Below are 24,838 nucleotides of genomic sequence, written 5' to 3'. Positions count from 1 at the left end.
CCTGTGGCAGGGACTGTAGCTCTCGTATTGGACTGTTCAGCCACATAAGGACTCATCCTAAGTGTGGAAGCAAATCTTCCTCGATTCCGAAGAACTGCCTATTATGATGATACCGAGCCATTCTTGTTGATGGACATTGAAGTCCCTTCCCTCAGAGTACATTCTGTGTCCTTGCTACCATAAGTGCTTCTTCCAACTGGTTTTCAACATGGAGGAGCACTGATTCATCAGCTGAGGGAGGGTGCTAGGTGGTAATCAGCAAGAGGTTTCCTTGTTCATGCTTGAGCTAAAGCTATGAGATTTCATGGGTTCCGGAGTCAATGTTGAGGACTCCCAGGGCCACTCACTCCCGACTGTATACCACTGTGTCGTCACCCCTAGTGGGTCTGTCGTGCTGCTGGGACAGGACATACCCAGGGATGGTAATTGTCATGTATCTTACATGATTATATATAACTGTATCCTAACATGCTATACATGACTGTAATAAGATATGACCTGTAACCACCAGCATACCTTACCACCAGGGGTGCACTTGCAAGAGACAGGTATATAAGGACAGGTCTCAGGCAAGTGCAGCATTCCAGAGCTGTGAAATAAAGGTGCAGGTCCAGAGTGACCTTGACTTCACTACATGCCTCGTGTGAATCTGTACTGAGGGGACAGGACTTTACAGTGGCGACGAGTTACGGGATTACAGAATCCACAGAATGGCGAACAACGGATCAGATGAAAAGTACAATGCGGGAGACAATTGGGAGGACTTTATCGAAAGGCTCCAGCAAAGCTTTGTAACCAAAGACTGGTTAGGCGACGATAAGGCAGACAAGAGAAGAGCCCATCTCTTGACCAGCTATGGCTCGAAAACATACGCTTTAATGAAGGATCTGTTGGCACCCGAGAAACCAGAAAGCAAGTCATTTGAAGAATTGAGCACACTGGTAAGAGACCACCTGAAGCCAGCGAGCAGCCTACACATGGCCAGACACAGGTTCTACAACTACAGACGCTGTGTGGGCCAGAGCATACCCGACTTTGTGGCGGAACTTCGGAGGTTAGCTAGTTTATGTGAGTTCTCCGATGAACTGAGGAGAGAAATGCTGAGAGACTTTTTCATTGAAGGAATAGGTTACACAGGCATATTCCGAAAGCTCATAGAAACCAAGAACCTGACCTTGGAGGCAGCAGCACTGGTTGCATAGACATTCTTGGTAGGGGAAGAAGAAACGAGGTTGATTTACAATGCAGGTACGACAACTAACGAAATATCGGAACAAGAAGTTCACAGCACTAAACAAGCTGCTACCCCCACACACAGACAAAACCGGGAGAACAGACTCTCAACAGCAGGCAGAAGCCATCAAGGGCCACAGGAACGGCCATTCACACCTCATCAACCCACAATACGAGCAATCAACTACAAACTGAGAGAAGCTCAAGAGAGATCAGCCAGACGCAGCTCATTCTTTGGGAACACTTTAAACAACAGAACAGCTCTGTGCTGGAGGTGTGGGAGTGGGCACCCGTCAAGGGGATGTCGATTTCAGCAGGCTGTTTGCAGAAATTGTGAATATATACGGCATTTGGCCCGCATGTGCAAAAAAATGGCAGCTCGGCTGGTATACGAATCGGATAGGTCGGAAAGCGGACCAGAAGATGGTGGGGACAGTAACCGGGACACCGATGCATAGCGGGTCAACACGATCAATGGCCGCTGCTCCTACAACAGGATGCCTCCTATAATGATGAGGGTCCTACTCAAAGGGATATCTGTCAACATGGAGCTGGATACGGGAGCGAGTCAATCTCTCATGGGCGCTCAACAATTTGAACAACTGTGGCCGCATAAAAGAGACAGACCAAAACTCACAAGGGTCGACACCAAACTAAGGACCTATACCAAACAAATCGTACCAGTCCTCGGCAGCGCCATGCTCTCTGTCACACACAAAGGGACAGTGAACCGACTTCCTCTGTGGATTGTCCCCGGAGACCCCCCCAGCACTGCTGGGGAGAAGCTGGCTGGCAAAACTAAACTGGAAATGGGATGATGTCCATGCCATGTCATTAGAGGAACGGACCTCCTGCTCAACAGTTATAAAGCGATTTGAACATCTCTTTCAGCCAGGTGTGGGCACTTTCAAAGGGGCCAAAGTCAAAATCTACATCACACAGGATGCTAGACCGGTCCATCACAAGGCCAGAGCGGTACCCTATGTGATGAGGGAAAAGATTGAACATGAACTAGACAGGCTTCGGCAGGAAGGCATTATATCACCTGTGGAATTTAGCGACTGGGCAAGTCCCATCGTCCCACTCATGAAGCCTGATGGATCCGTACGAATCTGTGGGGACTACAAATCTACCATAAACAGAGTCTCCCGACAGGACCAGTACCCGCTGCCCAGAGCGGTGGACTTATTTGCCACATTGGCTGAAGGTAAACTTTTCTCAAAATTAGACCTCATATCTGCGTATATGATGCAAGAATTGACCGAGGAATCCAAGCTACTCACCACCATCAACACACGTCGAGGCCTTTTCATGTACAATCGATGACCATTCGGTATCAGGTTGGCAGCTGCCATATTCCAGCGCAACATGGAGAGTCTGCTCAAGTCCATCCCAGGGACGGTTGTATTTCAAGACGACATACTTATCACGGGCAGGGACACCGACTCCCATCTTCGTAATTTGGAGGAAGTACGAAAGCGGTTGGAGCAGGTAGGCCTACGAGTCAAGAAATTCAAATGCCTGTTTCTCGCACCCGAGGTTGAATTTTTGGGCAGAAGGATTGCCACTGATGGAATCCGCCCAACAGAGTCCAAAACAGAAGCAATTCGCCTGGCACCCAGGCCCCGGAATGTCTCAGAACTGCACGCTTTTCTCGGGCTACTCAATTACTTTGGGAACTTTATGTAGAACTTAAGCACGCTGCTGGAGCCTCTCCATGTGCTACTCAGGAAGGGGTGCGATTGGTTTTGGGGGTATGCACAGGAATGCGCCTTCAATAAGGCACGCAACCTTCTGTGTTCCGACAGTGTTTTGACTTTCTTTGACCCAGGTAAAAAGCTAGTTCTTACATGCGATGCGTCAGCGTATGGAGTCGGGTGCGTTTTGCAACATGTCAATAGTGCGGCCAAATTACAACCCATAGCTTATGCCTCCAGGTCACTTTCGCGGGCGGAGCGCGGGTACGGAATGGTAGAGAAGGAGGCGCTCGCGTGCGTGTACGGTGTCAAAAAGATGCACCAATAACTTTTTGGGGCCAAGTTCGCATTAGAAACCGACCACAAGCCCCTCACGTCCCTCCTATCCGAGAGCAAGGCAATAAACGCCAACGCCTCGCCGTGAATTCAACGGTGGGCACTGATGCTGGCGTCCTACGACTATACCATAAGGCACAGACCAGGCACAGATAACTGTGCCGACGCGCTCAGCAGGCTACCCCTGGCGACCACGGAAGGGTCTGACGAACAGGACTGTGAGATAGTCATGGCAATCAATGCCTTTGAGTCCACAGGTTCGCCCATGACGGCTCGCCAAATCAGAGCCTGGACGGCCAGCGATCTCACGTTATCCTTAGTAAAAAGATGTGTCCTAACTGGTGACTGGGCAGAGGCTCGGGATGCCTGCCCCGAGGAATTAAAACCCTTTCACAGGCGCATGCATGAGCTATCACTACAAGCAGACTGCCTGATGTGGGGCAGCCGAGTAGCCATGCCTCTGCAAGGCAGAGAGGCATTTGTCCGGGAGCTCCATCATTCTCATGAAGGCCATAGCCAGATCCCACGTCTGGTGGCCTGGTATTGACGAGGACTTGGAGCTCTGCGTCCGAAGGTGCACCATTTGTGCCCAACTCAGCAATGCCCCCAGGGAGGCTCCACTGAGGCCCTGGCCCTGGCCGACCAAACCGTGGTCGCGAGTGCACGTAGACTATGCGGGCCCATTCATTGGCAAAATGTTCCTCGTAGTTGTAGATGCATTTTCAAAGTGGGTCGAATGCACCATTTTAAACTCGAGCACAACCGCCACCACTGTGGAGAGCCTCGCAACCATGTTTGCAACACACGGAATCCCTGACATATTGGTCAGTGACAATGGTCCGTGCTTCACCAGCGCAGAATTCCAAGACTTTAAAATTGACCACGGCATAAATCACGTCAAGACGGCACCGTTCAAGCCAGCCTCCAACGGCCAGGCGGAGAGAGCAGTGCAAATCATTAAACAAGGTATGCTTAAAATCCAAGGTCCCACGCTGCAGGGTCGCCTGTCGTGACTGCTGCTGGCATACAGATCTCGTCCGCACTCACTGACTGAGATCCCCCCCGCGCAACTGTTGATGAAAAGGACTTTAAAAACAAGGCTGTCATTAATCCTCCCAGACATGCACGAAATCGTTGAGGCAAAGCGCCATAAGCTGACTGAGTACCATGACAGAAATTCGAGGGGGAGATGGAATGAGATAGGGGACAAAATGTTTGTACTGAACTATGGCAGGGGTCCCAAATGGCTTGCAGGGACAGTAACGGGCAGGAAGGAAACAGGCTACTGGTAATACAAATGGACAATGGCAAAACCTGCCAGAAGCATGTAGACCAAGTCAAAAGCAGATTTACCAACAGCACTGCGGAACCAGAGGCAAACTACAATGTGGAACAGACAGAGGGAATAACCTGAGGCAAGGGCAATCCCAACAGACAGCCCAGGCGAGATACCAGCAACCACACCCAAAGAAAAACAGACACCAAGGCAAACAACTGAACCACAACTCAGACGCTCCACGCGAGAGCGTAGACCACCTGAGAGACTGAACCTATAAAGACAATAAGACCTTGGGGGAGGGTGATGTCATGTATTTTACATATTATATATAAAACTGTATCCTAACATGCTATACATGACTGTAATCAGATATGACCTGTAACCACCAGCATACCTTACCACCAGGGGTGCACATGCAAGAGACAGGTATATAAGGACAGGTCTCAGGCAAGTGCAGCATTCCAGAGAGGTGAAATAAAGGTGCAGGTCCAGAGTGACCTTGACTTCACTACATGCCTCGTGTGAATCTGTACTGAGGGGACAGGACTTTACAGTAATGACGGAGTCTGGGACATTGGCTGAAAGGTATGATTCTGTGAGTACGGCTATGTCAGGCTGTTGCTTGATGAGTCTGTGGGACAGCTCTCCCAATTTTGGCACAAGTCCCCAGATGTTAGTGAGGAGGATTTTGTTGGGTCGACTGGGCTGGGTGTGCCGTTGTCGTGTCTGAAGCGGCAAGAAGCTGCAGTCGGGGGACTGGTGCGGATGTTCCCAGGCAGTCAGTCGGGGAGGAAAACACCATGCTGCAATCGGGAGGGCGGGGCGCAGAGTCTGAAAGATTAGGGCTGCGATCGGGGCAGGGAAAGCTGAAGGCTTCCTTGTGAGCACTCCTGCTCCTCCTGGTCCACAAGGGGCTTAAAAACAGGCACAATTGTCAAATTTACCTGGGCTTCTTCTGGCCAGTCGGCTCCTCCCAACAAGTTGTTGCTGCTATTCAGCAATAGTGCATAGTTGCCTCTGCGTGAGGTTAAAAATAAGTTCCGGTGTCAGTGACAAATCAGCCATGACTTTTGTATATTAAGTAGGCCCCTGCCTGCTTTGAGTTGGAGCTTTATTCAAGTCCTGAGCCGCCGCTATAAATATTATGGCAACCGGGATTGGGGTTGCGTTGCTCGATCCTGACTGTCGACGGTGGGGACGGGGCTGGCGGTGGTTAAAATCAAGGACCATGACTCTGAATCCCATGAAGTCACCTATTCATTCACCAGCTCTTGATATAAGTCCAGTTTCTCTATAAAATTGGTATATACTGGGGCCGAAATTAATGGCCTTACCGTCCACTGTTGCCGACTGCCTTCCACTGCCGCCGGCATTCCTCTGGTCGAACCGCCCAGTGCCACTTTCGTCGTGGCCTGGAGTGGGCGGGAGGGGATAACTGCCGGGATGCGCCCGCTGATGTCAGCGGGTGGAAGAATCATGCAACTGAGCTCCCGCTCGCCGAGATGTGATATTGATGCGGGCGGGAGTCGGCAGGACTCGGCGGCAGAATGGGGGTGGACCGTTGGCTGGAGGCTGGTCTGTCCCCGACGGTAAGTAGGAAGATGCTGAAAAAAAGGTTAGTGACTTTTTGTAATTTATTTCTTTACAGGGACTTACCTGGATGGGGTCCCCTGAAGATCTTCAGATGTTTTTTTTTGTTGATGTTTTTTGTTTCCAGCTCTTCGACCCTCCATGGGCCCGACTCCATCCTCAGCGGCACTTGGATGGCAAGCACCTTTACCGCCGAGATTGGGAGCTCCCACCGACTGCCACCCAGATTGGCGGCATAAGCCGCTCATTTGCTGCCTGCCGACCTTCGAGGGACCTTCTTCATGAATATCCCGCCCAAAGAACTGCCAGGGACCTCGGCGGCCATCAGTTATCCTTTGGGTGGCATTTGGGCGGGTGAAGGCCTTCATCAATTTCGGGCCCAATATTATCTCTCAAGTGCTCTAAAAATATCAAGAGCTAATGAAATAATTTTATCCTAAATGTCAACAAAATGTCTCCAATTTTGAATCATGGGATTGTGAGTGATGGAAGTTAACCAGTTTGTTCTGAATCCAGATTGTCAGTTAGTTAGTAAGCAGTTAACAATTGAGATAAAGCAATTCAGAAGAATTGCATTTTTGGTTTGAAGTATTCTATGGGAGAAATTTGTGCAGGCTTGTTTATCAGGCATGACATTTTTTGCATGCTCATAGTGTGAGCCAAAAATTGGAGGCCTGAGTCTCATCCAAATATGGGTCTTGGGCTTCACCTGAATAATTCCGGCGAGCTACAGGTGCCAATCGAGCATCCAGGGTCTGTTTGCTGCAACACTGGCATTGGTCCTGGGGGTGGGATAGAACTGGTGAACGAGAAGGGGCGAGTGTGGGCCGGCTGTGGTTTGAAGTATTGCTACGGATCCAGGAAGAGCAGGGGGAGCTCCTCCTGGCTCCACATTAAGGCAATTGCGAAAAGGTTTACTAACGTTGCCTTCGGCGGCCTTCAGCGATTTATTTAACGCTGCTGTAGAGCCACCTAGATTTTGATCAATTTCAGAGCAGGATCCTTAAACAGGCCTTAGGTACCTCATCAACTATGGCATCGGACATATTTCAGGTGCACTTGAGGCACACGACATAGCTCCACAAAATTCAACCTTTTTGTCTCCATTTTGTGCGCAATAAATGGTTGAAACGAGGTCCAATTTTGTTCCCTATGTTTTTCCCAGTCTGTCATGTCAATACATTGATATGGCAAGGTAAGAAACTTGTAATAGAAGCAATTCATTATTTCTTTTGTTAAGAAGTCTCTTCAGATGAACTTAAAAGAGAGCAGAAATGTTCAGCAGAATTTATTTATATTTTTGCCAGGAGGCTTGTTTTAATGAATTTTCCACTTCCAAACATTACATCCTGTTCTGAACCATTACATTCAGCAGCTGAAGGCATGAATTTGTTGATCAGGAGCTGTACACCTATGTTAATAATTAATGAAAGAAGCGTGAAATGAGTTTCAACTGGTTTGTAGTAGTACCCGTGTCAAGATTTTGAATGATTGCATCAAGTGAATCACAACTTTCTGTTAGCTCAAACCTGTTACCTCTAGTAAAGCCATTTTATAGACACAAATAATATGAGCGAATGAGAATTCTAAAAGCGTGAGTTAACATAGTGATTGATGATTCCAGAAAATTTGTATTTGGATTGTAGGTTCTGAGGCATTTATTTAAAACTGCATTGTGACCTGAAGTTGTATAAACAGTACTTGATTTGCAATTGGATCACCAGATGCTATGTTTTTTAACATTTAAATAAAATTAGGACCTTTTGAAAGATCCCATTACAAAACTTTGCATTGTAGATATTACGTGACTACAGTTGAGATGAGTTTTTGGTGTAGATTGTGTCCGACCATAATGGTTGACTTATATTCAACATTGGGAGAGCAGGACTGAGGTATGTGCAGCAATTTGAATTTTGTGCCCCAACCTGATCGAAGTTTACTTTACAGCACACATTTCAGTACTGGAGGTTAGTAATTTCACAATCTGGATTCTACTAAATCTTTCTTTACCGGTTACTACTCGAGTTCAATTCTTGAATTCAACTCACACTGACCACTCGCACTTACAGTGAATGGAAGGGATAATGCACTTCAGTGGGGAACAGTGAGTAAATCGGTCACTGGCATGCCTGAAGATACAGGCTCACCCCTTTGGACACAACTTGGGCTCAGAAACCTGTACAAGTCTTGAATTTTGGTCATTGAACAATGAGTAATCAGATTGACAGAAATTTAAACGGTTTAAGTACCCCGTTATCTCTTGTAGTTAAATCAACTGATTCCAATTTTTTCACTCTCCAAGGAGTCGTCCCATCTGTCACCACAAGTCATGGGAGCACAAGAAATATGAATCCGCTGTTTTCATTGTGATTGTGCTGCAATTTCGTGCAGACGAGCTTTTGGATGGCTGAACCACTGTCTCAAAGTAACACTGGGCATAAAGTGCTCAATTTTCCCCAATGCCGTTTTTTGGCGTATTTGAAGAGTTACACCCATTTTTTGGGGGCCCGACTACACCAAAAAAAAACTTGAAAGTTTCCCCGTTGTAATTTTTGAAATTGGCGCCGTGCAGCCTGTCCTTTAGCTTTAGGGGGTGGAGCCTAAGGTCTGTGCCGAAAAAAGGGGCAACCCACTTTTCCTATTGTGCGGAAAAAAAAATGATGTTTTCTACGTGACTGGTGTGGGCGCGCATGCCCAGTACGTCTCCCGCTCTGCATTCAACCATTTTTAAAGAGCCAGTTGTGTGTGAGAACTTTCATTCTGAGTGGAAAAAATCGGAGCTGCAATATGCAACGCGACTCAAGGACCAAGAATTTCTCACAGCATGAAGTGGAGGCCCTGGTAACTGTAATTGAGGCCAGATGGCACGAGCTGGACACCAGCAAAGGTCAAATAAAAGTTACACTAAAAGAAATGAATAAACACTGGAAACAACTTTCACAAGATTGCTGTGCAATGGTGACCACCTCGAGGTCCGGAGGCCAGTGCAAAAAGAAGTGACAGGAGCTTGGTCAAGCAGTTGGTGTAAGTAATATTTTCATTTATTCACTGGAATTGCAATTGAAATGTGACCATCTGTATGTCCCACCCAGCAGAAAGACACCCTCTTTAAAAAGTTATATTTTCATCTTTGCAGAGGAAAGTGGCCCACAACAAAAGAGAGAGAGCTCTAACAGGAGGAGGCCCAGCAAATCTGCACCCTCCGACACCCTTGGAAGACATGGTTGTTGCTTTGATGGGTCCTGCCTGGAGAAAAGCAATCAGTACTGCACAAGCTGGGGCCACACGCGAGGGAGAGGGTAAGTCCAACAAATTCCACAGTCTGGCTTTGCTAAATGTTAAGTACTGTGCGGGCTAGCCATGCTTCGGTTCATGGGACGTCTCCATCAGCTACGCTTTGGTTGATGTAATGTGCTATCATTTATCGTGGTCCTTCAAATGAGCCTGCTGCCTGCGCAGTGTGAGCCTACTCGTGCCACCCTGCCCCCTCCTCTGCTGCTGACCATTTGTCTGTTCTGTTATATTTTGCAGAACTTGAGGCCAACCCTGACGAGGCTGAAGCCGATGCAGAAGAAGATTCAGACGCGGACAAGCCTGAAGAGGAGAACATCTTCCAATCCCACCTTCCAGACCAAGAGCATGGGGGTGAGGGGGAGGGGGAGGGGGAGTGGGAGGATGAAGCCCCTACTGTTGTACTCACTCTGGAGGAGATGCTGATGCCGCCCGTTGAGGTGCTAGCCTCTGTCCTGAGTGGTGCGAGTGTTGGGACATTTCCTGGTTTCATGAGGGAGGGAATGTCGGACTTAGCTGCTGCAATAAGGGAACTCACCCAGACCCTACGGCCATTGACAGAATCAACTGCCACTCCCACTTCAATCCCCAGGCCAACCTCTCAAGAGGTCCAAGCTGGGCCTTCCACATCACTGTCTGTTCACACCCTCCTACAAGAAGTGCACATTACCCAAGATGCTTGAAAGAATAAGCTTGTACCAACCTGAGAAACGCTGCACCACCATCGGCAGGCAGGGGTGGAGTCACCAAGACCAAGCGCAGTGGGTAGTCTTAGAATAAGGTGGCAGAGAGATGGGTGCAGCCTTTGTTTGCTGCTGCTGTTGTTGTTGTTGTTGTTATTATTATTGTTGTTACTATTGTTCTTATGTTATTGTTATTTAACTGTTCTCAAATTAAAAGTTTTATAAGTGATATAAATTTATGGGGCCGAAATTCAGCAACTCACCGCCCGCTGCCGCTGACATTGCTCTTGCAGATCCGCCCAGTGCCACTTTTGAGGTGGCCTGGAGTGGGCGGGAGGGGAGAACCGCCGTGAACTGCCCGCTGACATCAGCGGACGGTCGAGTGGCGCAACTGATCTCCTGCCCGCCCAAGCTCTCATACTGATGGGGCGGGAATCGGCGGCAGAACGGAAGTGGACCGCTGCGAGGAGGCTGGTCAGTCCCCAATGGTATGAAGAGCCTGAAAAAAAGGCTAGTGGACATTTTAAAACATTTTTCTACAGCGACTTACTTGGATGGGGTCCCTTGAAGGTCTTCCGATAGTTTTTTTATTTTTTACTGATTATTTTTTTTTCAGGCCTTCGACCCTCCGTGGGCCCGACTCCATCCTCAGCGACACTTGGGTGGCAAGTGCCTCTGCCGCCGAGAATGAGACCTCCTGCCCGCTGCCGCCCAGATTGGCGGCGTACATCGTCCTTTTGCCGCCCGCCGACCTTCGAAGGACCTCGGCGATGAATATCCCGCCCAAAGTACTGTCCTGTACCTCAGCGCCCATCGGCGGCAGTTTGGGTGGCAATTGGGCCGGCGGAGGCTTTGATGAAAATCGGCTCTTACGAGTTTAAAAGTTTGTAAGTAATCTTAAAGTTTAATTGAATAGTTTAAAGTTTGATACAGGAATATTTTTATTAAAGTTAAGTTAAGTACAAACAAGTTTTAAAATTTTGTATAAAATATATATTTTAAATTATAACTGAATCATTTACCTTATTTGTTCCATTATTAACACAACACAACATTATGGAAAAAGTCCAAAGAGTAAACATGGTCCATTTGGAATAGTTGCCGCTGAGCCTTCAGGCAGCAAAGCGTTCACGGATGAACTGCTGGTGCAAGGCTCGAGCAATCGTTAAAGGGGCACGACGGCCCGCCCTCCTCCGCCATCATGCTCCGGGTTCAGCTGGTTGCATGGCTTCCTCGTCCTCCTCCTCCTCCTCGTCATCTGCATCTTCCTCCTCATCCTCATTCACTCTCACCTCAGGTGGGTCTTCTACTATCAGCTGCTGCTGCCTCACGATGGCTAAGTTGTGCAGCATGCAACAGACAATAGTGAACTGACTGACAATCCCAGGGGAGTATAGCAAGTAGCCTCTGGAATGGTCCAGGTATTGGAAACGTTGCTTCAAGATGTCAATGGTCCTCTCTATTATGCTGTGCATCGCAATGTGCGACATGTCGTATCCCCACTCAGCTTCCGTCTGGGAGCGTCATGAGCCAGGTGGCGAGGCTGTACCCTTTGTCCCCCAGCAGCCTGCTCTGCCCTTCTGGCTGCTGCTGAAACATGGCAGATATAGCGCTCTCGTGTAGGATGAAAGCATCATAGCTGCTCCCAGGGTAACTCGCATCAACGCCATGATGCGATGCATGTCGTCACAGACGAGCCGCATGTTCATCGAGTGAAAGCTTTTTCTGTTCCTATACATCTCGGAATCCTCCAAAGTTGCTCGCAAGACGATGTGGGTACAATCAATGCAGCCCTGTACCTTAGGGAAGCCAGCAATCCTGGAGAAGCCCGCAGCCCTTTCATACATTGCCTGGGCGGACATGGGGAAACATAGAAACATAGAAACATAGAAAATAGGTGCAGGAGCAGGCCATTCAGCCCTTCTAGCCTGCACCGCCATTCAATGAGTTCATGGCTGAACATGAAACTTCAGTACCCCCTTCCTGCTTTCTCGCCATAACCCTTGATCCCCCGAGTAGTAAGGACTTCATCTAACTCCCTTTTGAATATATTTAGTGAATTGGCCTCAACTACTTTCTGTGGTAGAGAATTCCACAGGTTCACCACTCTCTGGGTGAAGAAGTTTCTCCTCATCTCGGTCCTAAATGGCTTACCCCTTATCCTCAGACTGTGACCCCTGGTTATGGACTTCCCCAACATTGGGAACATTCTTTCTGCATCTAACCTGTCTAAACCCGTCAGAATTTTAAACGTTTCTATGAGGTCCCCTCTCATTCTTCTGAACTCCAGTGAATACAAGCCCAATTGATCCAATCTTTCTTGATAGGTCAGTCCCGCCATCCCGGGAATCAGTCTGGTGAACCTTCGCTGCACTCCCTCAATAGCAAGAATGTCCTTCCTCAAGTTAGGAGACCAAAACTGTACACAATACTCCAGGTGTGGCCTCACCAAGGCCCTGTACAACTGTAGCAACACCTCCCTGCCCCTGTATTCAAATCCCCTCGCTATGAAGGCCAACATGCCATTTGCTTTCTTAACCGCCTGCTGTACCTGCATGCCAACCTTCAATGACTGATGTACCATGACACCCAGGTCTCGTTGCACCTTCCCTTTTCCTAATCTGTCACCATTCAGATAATAGTCTGTCTCTCTGTTTTTACCACCAAAGTGGATAACCTCACATTTAGCCACATTATACTTCATCTGCCATGCATTTGCCCACTCACCTAACCTATCCAAGTCACTCTGCAGCCTAATAGCATCCTCCTCGCAGCTCACACTGCCACCCAACTTAGTATCATCCGCAAATTTGGAGATACTGCATTTAATCCCCTCGTCTAAATCATTAATGTACAATGTAAACAGCTGGGGCCCCAGCACAGAACCTTGCGGCACCCCACTAGTCACTGCCTGCCATTCTGAAAAGTACCCGTTTACTCCTACTCTTTGCTTCCTGTCTGACAACCAGTTCTCAATCCATGTCAGCACACTACCCCCAATCCCATGTGCTTTAACTTTGCACATTAATCTCTTGTGTGGGACCTTGTCGAAAGCCTTCTGAAAGTCCAAATATACCACATCAACTGGTTCTCCTTTGTCCACTTTACTGGAAACATCCTCAAAAAATTCCAGAAGATTTGTCAAGCATGATTTCCCTTTCACAAATCCATGCTGACTTGGACCTATCATGTCACCATTTTCCAGATGCACTGCTATGACATCCTTAATAATTGATTCCATCATTTTACCCACTACTGAGGTCAGGCTGACCGGTCTATAATTCCCTGTTTTCTCTCTCCCTCCTTTTTTAAAAAGTGGGGTTACATTGGCTACCCTCCACTCCATAGGAACTGATCCAGAGTCAATGGAATGTTGGAAAATGACTGTCAATGCATCCGCTATTTCCAAGGCCACCTCCTTAAGTACTCTAGGATGCAGGCCATCAGGCCCTGGGGATTTATCTGCCTTCAATCCCATCAATTTCCCCAACACAATTTCCCGACTAATAAAGATTTCCCTCAGTTCCTCTTCCTTACTAGACCCTCTGACCCCTTTTATATCCGGAAGGTTGTTTGTATCCTCCTTAGTGAATACCGAACCAAAGTACTTGTTCAATTGATCCGCCATTTCTTTGTTCCCCGTTATGACTTCCCCTGATTCTGACTGCAGGGGACCTACGTTTGTCTTCACCAACCTTTTTCTCTTTACATACCTATAGAAACTTTTGCAATCCGCCTTAATGTTCCCTGCAAGCTTCTTCTCGTACTCCATTTTCCCTGTCCTAATCAAACCCTTTGTCCTCCTCTGCTGAGTTCTAAATTTCTCCCAGTCCCCAGGTTCGCTGCTATTTCTGGCCAATTTGTATGCCACTTCCTTGGCTTTAATACTATCCCTGATTTCCCTAGATAGCCACGGTTGAGCCACCTTCCCCTTTTTATTTTTACGCCAGACAGGAATGTACAATTGTTGTACTTCATCCATGCGGTCTCTAAATGTCTGCCATTGCCCATCCACAGTCAACCCCCTAAGTATCATTCGCCAATCTATCCTAGCCAATTCACGCCTCATACCTTCAAAGTTACCCTTCTTTAAGTTCTGGACCATGGTCTCTGAAATTACTGTTTCATTCTCCATCCTAATGCAGAATTCCACCATATTATGGTCACTCTTCCCCAAGGGGCCTCGCACAATGAGATTGCTAATTAATCCTCTCTCATTACACAACACCCAGTCTAAGATGGCCTCCCCCCTAGTTGGTTCCTCAACATATTGGTCTAGAAAACCATCCCTTATGCACTCCAGGAAATCCTCCTCCACCGTATTGCTTCCAGTTTGGCTAGCCCAATCTATGTGCATATTAAAGTCACCCATTATAACTGCTACACCTTTATTGCATGCACCCCTAATTTCCTGTTTGATGCCCTCCCCAACATCCCGATTACTGTTTGGAGGTCTGTACACAACTCCTACTAACGTTTTTTGCCCTTTGGTGTTCTGCAGCTCTACCCATATAGATTCCACATCATCCAAGCTAATGTCTTTCCTAACTATTGCATTAATCTCCTCTTTAACCAGCAATGCTACCCCACCTCCTTTTCCTTTTATTCTATCCTTCCTGAATGTTGAATACCCCTGAATGTTGAGTTCCCAGCCCTGATCATCCTGGAGCCACGTCTCCGTAATCCCAATCACATCATATTTGTTAACATCTATTTGCACAATTAATTCATCCACCTTATTGCGGATACTCCTTGCATTAAGACACAAAGCCTTCAGGCTTGTTTTATTAACACCCTTTGTCCTTTTAGAATTTTGCTGTACAGTGGCCCTTTTTGTTCTTTGCCTTGGGTTTCTCTGCCCTACACTTTTCCTCATCTCCTTTCTGTCTTTTGCTTTTGGCTCCTTTTTGTTTCCCTCTGTCTCCCTGCATTGGTTCCCATCCCCCTGCCATATTAGTTTAAATCCTCCCCAACAGCACTAGCAAACACTCCCCCTAGGACTTTATGTCTTCATTCCTCTGGGCATAAAGTGCAGCAGTCACCTGCCGAATGCAGATATGTGTTGCATGTTGAGAAATAGCACACACATCCCCAGTTGTAGCCTGGAATGATCCAGATGTATAAAATGAAAGTGCAGCTGTAACCTTTACTTCAACTGACAAAGCAGTCTTCCTGACACTTCTAGGTTGCATGTCTGCTTTTATTAACTCACAGATCTCGGCTACAACTTCTTTGCGGAAACGCAGCCTTCTTACACAGTCTGCCTCACTCAGGTGAAGGTATGAATGCATGTCTCAATATACCCGATGTGATTAAGACCTCCTGTCCATCATCCTACGTGCTCTGAGGTTCCTCAGGTGATGCTGTCTAATCAATCTTCTCCTCCGCAGCACCACCATGCAGAAGGTTTGCACGAGGTATGGCATTGTCAATATTGCCCCATAATTTAATTATAGTCTTGCAACAACATCAAAACAGTAGGATAAAGCACTCACTACTCTTCTTCCCTCTCTCTCTCCAAGGTGGATGCCCTAGTATGGACCATACTCTGGTCTGCGCATGCGCAATAGGCTTGCTTACAACAGGAAGCTAGGCATTCAATAAAGACATTTGGGGCAAGAAAGTTTAATGCAATTCTTGAATTTTTGACTTTTTTCAAAATACCATCCCACCACCAAACCTCTCCTCTAGCGGGTTGGAATGTCGGCCGGCAGCATCGCTCCCTCGCCCGGACACAGGGGGTCAGGGCTCGGATTCCACCACCCCTCTGGGCTTCTTATGAAGCCGAGCCCCAAGTTCCTGTGTCCGGGCAAGGGAATGATTCTGGCGGCTGACACTCCGACCCTCGAGCCCGGTGAGGTTCGGTTCGGTGGTGGGGTTGTACTTTGAAAAAAATCAAAAATTCAAGAATTGCATTACACTTCCAATTTCTCCCTTTTGACTTTCAAAAATGTAAGATTAATGATGCATATTCTCTGCCTTCTTCACTCCTTCCAAAACCTTGGCTAAAAATAATGGCGTCTTTCTGCGCCAATTTTGTAATGTGTGCTGATTTTTGTTAAGTACCCAGAAGGTATTTTTGAGAGTGGTCATATACGCCGTCGTAGAAAAAATGTAAGTTGGCCAAACTTGCTTAAATGTCAAAAACTGGGACAAACATCAGGTTACGCGCCCATGACGCAAAAACATCATAGCCTAAAAAAATCGTACCTAAGTGAATTATGCTAGCGCAGAAACTTTGGGGAAACTTGGAGATTTTTGTTTACTCCCAAAAAAACGGTGCACGCCAAAAAAACAGCGCAGATAATTGGGGGAAATTGAGCCCAGTCTATCTGCAGTAACAATACAGCACAGTAGTTTGAAGTCTTCTTGGCTCAGTGATGGCACTCTCATCTCTCAGTCAGTGGTTGTGGATTCAAGCCCCTCTCCAGAAATTCGAGTCAATAATTCAGGCTGATATTTCAGTGTAGTAATAAGGAGGTGCTATCTTTCAGTTGAGACAATGAGGCCTGACTGCCATTTAAGTAAACATAAAAGGTCCTGTGGTACTATTTGATGGATAGTATGGGAGTTCTCCTGGTGTCCTGGCCAACATCTATTGTTCAACCAACTCCACTAAGATCATCTGGTTATTTATCTTATTGCTGTTTATAGGGTCTTGCTATGTGCAAATTGGCTGTTATGTTTGCCAACATTACTACACTTAAAAAAAGTGTTTTATTGGGTATGAAGCATTTTGGATGTCCCAAGGGTGTGAAAGACATTATATAAATGCAAGATCTTTCTTTTTGTCTTCAGCTGTTTGCTTTAAATCTGGAACTCTATTATTAATGAGCACCTGACCTTTAATTTTAAAGTGGCAGATTTCTGCAATCAGTCCTTGCAATAAATGAGCCAACTATGGAAAAATAAATGGAATTATTTGGCAAAGTCTGTCAAATGCACTCATTTTAAACAGTCTCCTTCACATCAAGTGAAATTAAAACTTCTACATACACATCCAGCTGAATTTTTTTTTAAGATTAAAGATTTGTTACCACATGGCAGTAAATCAATATTACACATCGACAGGTAAAATACATTTCTGCTGCCAATATTCTGCTTCTGTAAAACAACATTCTACTCTCCCACCATTGCCAGACTGCTGCTCTCCAGGGCCTACATCCACCTTCCATGTGGGAGTCTTGGGAAGCAGGAGCAACTGGGACAGATGGGAGGGAAGTGGACCGATGGGTCGGCATTTGCATGCAGCAGGCCAGGAGGGGTTGGCTAGTGGTGGTTCCAGTGGGCAGCAGCGGTGGGAATGAAATTGAGGTTAGGGCAGTGAGGTGGTGGTCGGACTCATTCTCTTTTTGTATCCTGTCCCATTGTAGGTGGGATCATGGAGGCGAATCCAGCCCAGAGAATTCTTAAATGCATTGTTATTTTGGTTTCAGAATAGGTTTTAAGTATTGGTGAAAGTTAAATACTAGCAAGCTATTTTATCCACTGATTTATTTTGCAGAAAGAGAGACTTGCATTCATATATTGCTTCCCTCAGGGAGACCCAAAGTGCTTTGCAGCTGATTAAGTTTTTTTTTTGATGAGTAGTGACTGTTGTAATGTGGGAAACGCAGCAGCCAATTTTCACACAGCAAAGTCCCACAAACAGCAATGAGATAATGAACAGTTAATCTATTTTAGACGTTGGTTGAGGAATAACTTTGGCTAGGACACCAGGAGAATGCCCCTGCTCTTTTTCAATTAGTGCCATGGAATCTTTTTTACATTGATCTGAGATGGCAGCTGGGACCTCGGTTTAACATCTCACTTGAAAGACAACACCTGCTCTAAATTATCAGCCTGGATTATGTGCTCCAGTCTCTAGAGTGGGGCTTGAACCCATGACCCTCTGAATCAGAGGTGGAAGTGTTGCCACCGAACCAAGGCTGACACCTACTGTACTTAGTTTTGTGGCTGTGATGTGCAGCCGAGGCACCAGGCTAGTGCAACACAAAAGTTGTGCTTGAAGTAAACCCTTTTCCAAACCTGTACCTTTTAAAGCAAACCTTTTGCCTCAGTTGTGGGCAGGAAATATTCACAAGTGGCATCAAGTTGACATTGAGAAAGGAGCATGTTACACACAAGCTGGACTGCAGATAATATCGATATATGTGCTAAATGACTCAAGCACACTCATATCAGATAGTTCAATCTTTTAGTACATATTGTGAAAACACAATTGGCCAATAGAAAAAAAAGTCCATAATACAAGTCCCACATTAACAAGGGGAAAAATCAATCAATTAGATAGTTTAACGGCCTGGACATCATAAAGAACAGTTCTAGCCCACTTTAACTACTGGCACACTGATTACTTTATTGGGAGAGCACTCTCAAAATTGCTCTGAGTTTTCTTCAGAATGTGCACTGCTACTTATGTAAGTGTTTGATTTATTTGTCTGTTGCATTGTCCCTTGTGTATCTGTCTACTTCTTTGTGTTGGCTGTGGATGTGCCCTACTACTAAGTATTTGCCTAATTCAAAAAGTAGAACTGGCGGGTCACTGCATAGCCAACTGTTGACCTACAGATAATATGGAAGGTCTGGTGCTTGTATGTGTGACAAATACTAATGAAATTGGCTCAACGCGAGAGATACTTTTGCTGTAGTCACTATGGACTCTTTAGGGATGATTTTTCAGACACATACCTGGGTAGAAAACCATTTTCCCCATTCACAGAGGTTAGGAAAAGGGGCAGAGACCAGATTTTCTGTGTTGCTTTTATCCTGCTCTGCAAGCATCAGAACTTTCCTGGGTGGGAGTGGGATGGGGGCACTGGAGTTTAGTCTAGGTGCAGGCCGGCTGGATCCATTTAAATTTGGCAAGAGGAGGCTTTTCCCACCCTAGAAATCATAGCATTGTGGCTTGCCTCCAGAGCCTTGGCAACTGATAGGTCAACAGGTGTCCTGGGCCAGCAGATCGACGATTGCAACCAATAAACTTTTTCAAATTAAAAATAACTCCCTGCCAGGATATTAATGGTTAGTCGGGACCAGCCAGCTGCCAATTTCCATTGACAAGTAGACGGTCCTGACCTCCGCAACCTGACATGTAGCTTCACCTCTGCCACCAGCACTAAGCCCTGCTCAGGTGGGGCTGCGCCATGTAAATAGCCAGCGATAGGACATCCCGATGCTCCTGGGCTGGATAGAAGCAAGAACCCTGGCTGATTTGTTTTGTACTTAGACTGAGAGAAGTGAAACTGTTAGAATAGATTAACCTAAAAAATACCATGTGTAGTAAAAATTCTGCATAATTGTACAAGTAAAACATTATAGCACAATAAAATATGCACTTGCGTTACAGCACTATCTATCTGAATTTAGCAAGCTCAGCACAGATCAAGAATTGAATCTGAGGGCCTTCCTTATTTGTCACGTCAAATCAAAGATTTACCCATTGAGCCATTCGGGCAGCACTAATTATGAACCATTCTTGTAATTGTTCTTGATTTTTGGGACAGTCTAATTAGGAACTCTCTCAAAACTGCTAAATATTAACTCAATCCATGCGAACCCTTCTGAAAATATTTAGGTGTATCTGTTGCCTGCTTCATTTACTGGCGTGATTTTCATAACTATTTGGTAATACCGTGGCCCTGGTTTTAACTCCAAACAGGTTTTGGGCAGGTGGGTAGCGAGGTGAGTAGGAAACTCATCCACTGTGCCAGAAATTAAGCTATTTTAACACCTGGGCCTCACTTAAATCCTGCTAGCTGACTTCCCACCTGTTCTAGGTGGTGGTGGAGCGGGATATATCACAGCCCAGAGGTGGCCCATCAACACCAGACAGGTGGTGGAATCAGCTTCTCTGGGCTGCCTTGCATTCGGGAAGGGGTCATTCCAAGGAAAGGAAGGCCTAAGATTTCCTTATGAGGCCTAGAGGAGAAACAAAAATACCTGTTTGGGTCTCCTCTGGCCTCAGCTCCTCTTCCACCATCTTCCCCTGGCGGGAAAGGCATCTTGGGTTTTTGGGACGTGGAGCATTACCGCCCAAAAGAGGTGAGCCGGTCTGCAACACCGGCTCAATTTTTGGCTCCTGCCCGATCCGTAGCGCTCTGTAGAGCACTGTGCTGGGACCGCCTGTGAAAGCGGACGGTCCGAGCTGTAGCGGCTGCAGTGAGGTAAGTAATGTCGACCTCAGGTAAATGTGATTGTTTTCTTTTTGCAATTTATGTTGTGGTGGTGTGAGTTATTTACTGGGAATGACTTTGTTGATTTTTTTCGGGTTTTTTTTTCTCCCCAGGCCTCTCTTAAGAGTGCTCTGAGGCTGGCTGTTTAGCTCAGAATTTTCATATGCTCAGCCGGCATAGAACCCTAAGAGAGGTGTGCAACGCCTCCTTTAGCGCTCCGCCCCACACTCAGGGCCCAGCTGCCAAATTTTGCTGACTGAGGCGCAAACTGTTCCTGGGCGCAAACTTTACCGCCCCGCTGCCATTAACGTCCTGAAATGAGCAAAGGCGAAAATCCCATTCTGATTGGTAACTAGAGCAATTTATAGCAGAACCACTTTATGTACCAATATAAACAGGGCAGAAGAAAACAAGACAAAGAAGCTGTAATAAAAGTAGATTGTGAAGTAAGAAAGAGGGGATTATGAAAATGTTGCAGAACATCTGTGAAAAGATTATAAGATTATGTTACTAGACAAGCTATTCACAATACTATGTACTGTGGAGCTGAATGAGGCCTGAATGAAAAACATCACATCTAGGCTAGGTATGATAAGGTTTCAGGCTGTTTTCATGTTGAATTCAGTCTAGCTAAGGTCATTTAAGCTTGTGTAATTTATAGCACTCCAAACTGCATTGTGAAATACAATAGGATAAATGTTATTAAATTAACAGGACATCATTTTTTGCAATGTCAAGACAATTTATTGATTACATGCCATATAACTTCAAGGATTACAAGTGGTTTTGTTCAGAAGTTACAATTGATGATTGCTATCATAGTTGGGCTGTCTCCCTATATCCTTTACTTGGGTTATACCAAAGAGCAGACTTTCATCTTCAGTGAAAGAAACTTATGACCATTTTTGTGTTGCGAATAGAATAATGTGGTGTAGGACTGACATTTACCCTTTTGCCACAGTGTTAACCAACAGAACCTTAGGGGGATTGTCCACCACATGCTCCAATCCACTCAAAAAGGCAGAAAACACACTGTCGAGTCATGACACGCAGGCTTAAAATAGCCAAATTTATTTGCATGAAATAAATTTACAGAGAAGCAAAAAAACAGAGCCAGTAGCCACTAGTACAATATTTGAATTACACAATACTTAAATTATCAATAATTAAACTTCACTAAAACAAAATAAGAGTCCAGAATCTTTTAACTGTGTCTGATGATCATAACATGGGCACTTGGTGCCACAGAACCATTCCTACTGCTGTAACATGGAACTAGGGAGGTGAATGGGGAATTTAGCTTCTTAGGATGGCTGGCAGACACACTGCTGTCTTTCTTTGAAATTGTGGCTGGCTGGAAGAACAAATGGATTCTTCCTCACTAGATAGGTCATTAGAATTGAATTATTTCAGTCAATCAAATGGCTATGGTGTGAACAGTGGTCCCTGGGCTATCTGTTGACCCTGGCTACCACCTTCTACCAGCCATGATCCACTGCTGAACTTATGGGAGGGTGTGCTGGAGTACCAAAAAAGGACAACCCTTCTAGTCCCCTCATCATTCAGCAGCACTCCACCTCAGCAGGTATAAAACAGCGAGTTCATGTGCAGAGCTACTCTATCACATGCACACAGACTCAGTTTCCTGCCTCAACAGTTGTTTTGCCATTCACTAGTGTTTGCCAACCATTTCTTTTTCTCCATACAGATTTTGAAATGCTATTTTAATTTAAGTGATTACATTTCCTTAAATTTCAACTACAGGTCTTTAACCAATGCTCATGTGCAGGATATGATTATGCTTCACAAATTTAGCAAGTCCTCAACAGAAGATTAATCCACACTGGGAACTTGCATTGAATATTAGATGAGGGCTGATCCCAGAAGATCCAGTGGGATAAGTCATTTCCAACTTGTGGAAGTGCAAAGCTCACAGCACACTGGTAATCACGAGCCAACATTTGTCTTATGGTTATATGTATGGGTGAAAAGTGAAAGGTAGAAAATCCAATTTTAGATACAGGTTTTTCAAATCAGAAGTTTATAAAAATCGATTAAAATTTTTATATAATTAAAAGATTTTGGAAGAATTTTTGTGATGTTTAGGAATCTTGATGCAAATTTAGCATATTTAGAAATAGTAAACTTGACATAAAAGTGTATCTACATGTCATTAATGCTAAGTCATATTTTAAGTTACAGTGGTGGCTGCTTTTCACCAATTAATGAAAGCACTAACTGAGTCAATTATTAAGGGGTCCAACCATAGAGAAGGCTTGCTTGTCGCTCAGTTGCATCTGAGTCAAATTCTCCCACCCATCATGCTAACTACGATAACACATCCTTTTAAAAAAAAATCCACATGTCAGCAGCATGCCCAACAGTGCAAGAGAGGCTTCAAGCTGGGAAATACAGCGGTTGCTCTCCAGCTCCAAGTCAGCATCTATACACAGCTTTGAAAGGAGAGGGAGGAGCTCCTCCCCAACTCTTGATTCTTCTCCATTCAGGCAATCCACCAGCCAGTCCAGCGTACTGTTGATGGTTGCAGCTGCCATGTACCAACGGAACGTATCGTATCATTCCACCTCTTGCCATTGTCAGAAAATCATGGGTGCAGCACCTGATGTTTTTCAATACGTGCTGTCAGTGACCAAGGTTCCTTGTCACCAGGATCTATTTTAAAACTGACCCCTGTAATGCCCCCAGACAAAATTTATAATCATTCTACCTACAGGCTCTGAAGCCAGTAGTACAAAGGAAAGCATATCTTAAGCACAGCCATAATTCCAATTTGAAATTTCAATTCATGGCTTAGCTAAAATTCATACGAAAAGATATAACATACAAATGTTTTCTAACATAGAATACAAAGCCTGAGTCCATCATTTGAATGGTAGCATAGTGGTTATGATACTGAACTAATCCCGAGGCCTGGACTAATTATCCAGAGATGTAAGATCAAATCCCACCATGGCAGCTGAAGAATTTAAATTCAGTTAATTAAATAACTCTGGAATAAAAAGCTAGGGGGCGAAATTGCCCCTTTTGAAAAGGCTCATTAGTGCTTCCGGCTGGCGCTAATGGGGCGATAAGAGGCCTGCACCCAGGGGCAGGCATCGGGTGCAGAACAGACGAGGGCAAAAACAGCTTTGCGCCACGTCCCGTCATTGGCGCCCCGACATTGCTGTGCGCGCCGACCCCTTATCGCCCAACCACTTTGCGTCCCTTGGGGGAAATTGCCCAGCGGAAGCGCGGTCAGTGCTGGGTGATGCCATCGACAGCTTTGCAGGGCCTTTAAAGGAGAGAGCCTAGCGCCGCAGCCGCCATATTATTTTAATTGTCAGCTGATTCTGGAGTCGGCCTGACAATGATGGCCACCGGTTTGGCCGGGCAGCCAAGAGGCAGCCTGGCACCCCCTCTTGGGTGCCGGGTCTCTGGTGACCACAGTGGGAACCATGGAGCTGGCCCTAGGCCTCGCAGCATCCTTTCCCTTTAAGAAAGGGGGTGGGATGTTGCTCCCACCTCCCACTCACCCTGTGAGTGCCCCGAGACCGCTGGCGAGCAGCATCATAATTATTTTGAGCTAAAGACCCAATTCCAGGGCTCATGTGTTTTCCCAGCACCAGGCGATAAAACTTTGCTTTATTCAAAGGTACCGCACGAAACCCAGTGCATGGCAATTTCAACCCCCCTAGTATCAGTAATGGTATCCATTATTGCCGTAAAAACCCATCTTGTTCACTAATGTCCTTTAGGGAAGGAAATCTGCCGTCCTTACCTGGTCTGGCTTATATGTGACTCCAGACCCACAGCAATGCGTTTGACTTTTAATTGCCCTCTGAAATGGCCTAGCAAGCCACTCAGTTATAGAAAACCGTGAAAACACAGACTGCAGTGGCTCAAGAAGGTGGCTCACTATCATCTTTTCAAGGGCAACTAGGAATGGGCAATAAGTGCTGTCCTTGCGAGCGATGCCCACATCCTGTGAACGAATAAAAAAAAAATAAGTATTTACAACAATGGTATGCAATCAGGTTAATTTTCATCTTCACTGCATTTCTGGCGGAACGGATCACCCACCCATTATAGAACCTATCTGATTTTCATTCTATTGATTTTGATGGAATGAAAATGAGTGGGGGGTGGGGGTGGTTCTATAATGGATCGGCGATCTGTTCCGCCAGATTAATGGCCATGCGGTAAAGGGAAGAATTTACCTCCTTCCCTTAGGCCCCACCCCCTCTGATATCATGGGCCACGTTTGGGGCAGATAGCAGTTCAACCCTCCCTAGATCCTGTTGTAAACTGGCAGCCTGTGTGTCCATGTCTCGCCCAATTTTCCTGAGGAAATGCTACACTGTTGGGGGTGGGTCTCTGGTAGCAAGGATAACCCCAAAAAGTGTGCGGGGATCGCGATGTGTGATTAACCCGCGCCCCGTTGTTTGCAATGCAGGCAGGATGTCAACGCGTGCTACCTGATCATTTCTATGATTCCTGCGTGCAGGCAGTACCCCCCATGCAGTTCATTGGCTGTACGCTTCAGCAGGGGGCCCA

Source organism: Pristiophorus japonicus, chromosome 5, assembly GCF_044704955.1.
Source record: "Pristiophorus japonicus isolate sPriJap1 chromosome 5, sPriJap1.hap1, whole genome shotgun sequence".
In the NCBI taxonomy this organism is placed as follows: Eukaryota; Metazoa; Chordata; class Chondrichthyes; family Pristiophoridae; genus Pristiophorus; species Pristiophorus japonicus.
The sequence above is the reverse complement of the archived record's forward strand: the minus strand, read 5'-3'. Positions refer to the sequence as shown.